The sequence below is a fragment of the Agrilus planipennis genome, unplaced genomic scaffold (genome assembly GCF_000699045.2).
Source record: "Agrilus planipennis isolate EAB-ADULT unplaced genomic scaffold, Apla_2.0 scaffold112, whole genome shotgun sequence".
Taxonomy (NCBI): Eukaryota; Metazoa; Arthropoda; class Insecta; order Coleoptera; family Buprestidae; genus Agrilus; species Agrilus planipennis.
The window spans coordinates 306,484-310,051 of record NW_020438886.1 but is presented as its reverse complement, the minus strand read 5'-3'; positions in this window follow the sequence as shown (position 1 = coordinate 310,051).

The window sequence follows — 3,568 nt, the reverse complement described above, 5'->3', positions numbered from 1 at the left end:
GTGGTTTTTTTTGCTGCGTTTCCTTCAGTACCTATTGTTAAGGATTTTTAAAAACAGAAGTAGTAAAGTTGTATGTTTAGGCAGGTACATTAAAAAGAAATGTTTTTTTTAATCTATAACGGATGCTTTTTAATTATTCTAAAATTGCACCCGTTACATAAAAGGAATAAGGAAACCATAATTTTAAGAAAAGCAAAATAGGGAAAATTTAAACTTGGACGTCACTTTGGAAAAAATTGGAATAGCAAATACGTTAAAGCAAAAATAAATCAAAAATTATCACAAGTAATTTATAAAAACTCCAAACAACTAAAAAATATATTTCTTCCATCCTTAAAGCGGTATGTCTAAAATTAAAATCAATATCATTTACCTGCCAAAGTTTACAACCCTATGGAATTGTAACAAATAAAATCATCTGATATACAAAAAAAGGCTTTCTTAAAAACTTGCACATTTTTATACAAATTAGATCGCGTAATAGAGAAATAGCCCAATTTAAAATATACCTACCCAAAAGCTTTTACAACAAAATATCATTTATTTTCTTCCATTTGGCGTCCAATTTGATATTTAATATCACTTTGTTTGTTTTCTTTTTAATAACGAAGTCTACTAATAAGCGTAGAAGAAAAATTATGTATTTATTTAGTAAAGTAGATGAGTGGTGCTATCTATTGTCCAACAGAAAAAGTAAATTCACAACCGGTGTTAGATTAACAGAAAATATTCACTCAAAACTGTGTTTACTAACTATTTACCTGTTTGGGTTTTGTGTCAGTTTACGATATTATCCAATATTATACGATCGAAGACAGGTACATGAATATTGTGACATAATATATTAAAAAACAAGTTGTGTGACCGCAGCTGCAATAACGTACAATTAATTTGACTGGGTAAGAAAATAATGATGATGGTAATGATGATTTATCAAATTACGTTTTTATGTTAGATATGAATTTTTCCAAAGTACCAATTAGGCTAATTAGCCGAACTAGTTTTCTGCAAAACCCGTCAATAAAATTCCGGTATGGGACCGATAGAGAAGCCCAAGAAAATGTTGCACGCCCTCCACCCTCTTCAGCTGGCTTGAGTGGAAAATCAAAAACTACACATAGTACAGCAGAACCGATTTGGGACTTCCAGCTTCCGGAAAGACTTCGACGAAAACCCCTCAGCGCCGAGGAAATCGAATACATTAACACTGGTGGACCACCCCAATAATATACAACGCTTATTTAGAATTGTTAGTTCAGACATTATTTAAACAAGACTGTTGTCATCCAATTACAGTTGATTGTTGTTTCCATTTTGCATTGCATATTATATAATAATAATAAACATTCATTAGTAAATATTTTTAATCTTTGTGTTTATTGTTTATTTTATAAAGACACTTATGCTGACTCTTTTTTCACTGTCGATTCCCAACATAGTCAACCAAATATACACTTTTGCAAGTGGAAAACGAAATTCGAATGCACGTAGTATCAAAAAAAAAAAACGAATATACAGGGCGTTCAAATGAATCACGTAAATTATAATTATTTTTCAATGCAGGTAAGAAATAAATCTTAAAGAATCATACAAAATGGTTCTACGATGGGATAATTCACCCATATATTTTGCTTACAGCTAAAAAAAAGTATTAAAATAGAACTTTCAATTTAAAGAAATTAGAAACTGATTATGAAAATAATACTATTTTACAGGGTGTTTATTAAACACAGAGCAAAACTTGAGAAAATTATTTCCTAGGTTACTGTAAGGGTATTTAATGCCTTGATGATTTTTGGAAAATGGGCTTGTTTCCAAGATACAGGGTGATAAATGTTTTCCGACAATAACACTGTTTTGTTTTATTATCCAGAAAGATGCATGTAAAGCTTCTAAATCTTTAGGTAATAAAAGAACTGCTATATATGACTAACACTAGCATCTTCTCCTCATTGAACAGTGCCATAATCATGGGAGGGTTGGAAATCACCCGACTAGGAATTTTTTTTAATTATACTTCTTAAGTAGTTATCGAGTGTAATTCGGTTCGATCCTTTTGGATATTCCGATCAGACAATTCCACTTTTTTAAAGATAATGTGGATTTTCATATTTTTCGTTACCTTACCTCTCCCTTGAGAAATCTTGATCACGCCACTGTCATTGACTTTTTGAAAAACAGCGGAATTGTTTCTAACTGAACTATTTGAGCGATTTAAACATGTTGCTGTTAAAAATTCATAAAACCGGACTTTGAACATCTTTTCGGTTACATTAATAATTTTAAATTGTGTCTTGTCGTAAACAATGTACCATCTTGTTGGCTTTCCAAAAACAATCAAACAACAAAATATTGTTTCAATAACTCTTGAAGTTTTGCCGTTTGTTTAATAAGCACCCTGTATACAGAAGGTAATACTTACACTAATTTGTAAAATTCTGCAACACACATGGAAGGCTGCGACGCAGCATGTCCGTGTCACCTTGTGTATATTTTGAAATTATTCCGTCAATATTGACGTGACGTAAAAGGTAAAGAATTTAAGGTATTGAAAATGGAAGGTACTCTAAATTATTCTACGTCTGATTTGGACCATACGCCTGTGAAAAGTAGAAACGACGATAATTTCGAAGATGCAAAGAGCGAAATTGAAATCATTACCGAAGACTTCAATCTTGCCATGGCCGAAAGTACAATCAAAATCTCTTCGCAGATAAGCATAACCGACGTGTACGAAAAAAATATTTATTTAGAAAACAGCTATAAAGACGCCATGAGAAAGTGCGAGGTACTTCAAAACGAGATAGACGTCATGAACGCCACCGTTAATAGAGAAAGACAAAGAGCTCACAGTTACAAAAAGAAACTCCAGTACATCCAGGAAAACCAAGATATCCTAAAGAGTTTGAAAGAAACTTATATTTCCTATAAAGGTTCCAAATGTAACGAAGGTGAGAAAATACCTAAAGACGCAGTAACTCAAACACACCATCAAAATCAGCATGAAATAAATAGAGAGCCATCTGAGTCAAACCCATGTATTGTAATGAGCGTTACTGAATTAGATGATATCAAAAATACGTTTCAAAATTTAAGGACGTTAGTGGAGTCCCGGGAAGAATCGAGGACTCTAATGCTAGAACAACAAGCCGCTGCCATATTGGAAATAACCGCACTAAAGGAAGAAATAAGATTCCTTAAACTAATGTTGCAATTAAAAGAAACATCCGAAACCTCAAAAACAAATATGGCGTCACAGAATACAAAAGATACAGGTGTACTTAGAAAAATAATCATAAAATTGCACAAAATATTAAAAGATGCCCAGTATAAATCGGAAGCGGTTAATCCTTTGACAGATTTTGAAAAGACTATTATGAATCTTTTAGTAATAAATACTGATACCAAAAATGCTTTAAGAAGAACTAAAAGGAGTTCTTCGCTGGATGAAATACATCGGCAGCACGAATCTGTTGTCAAGTGTCTTCCTGTTCGACACAAGAAAACAATTTTTTATGAAAGAAAACGCATTCCAAAAGTAACTGAAAGAAGATCTCATATTTGGAAC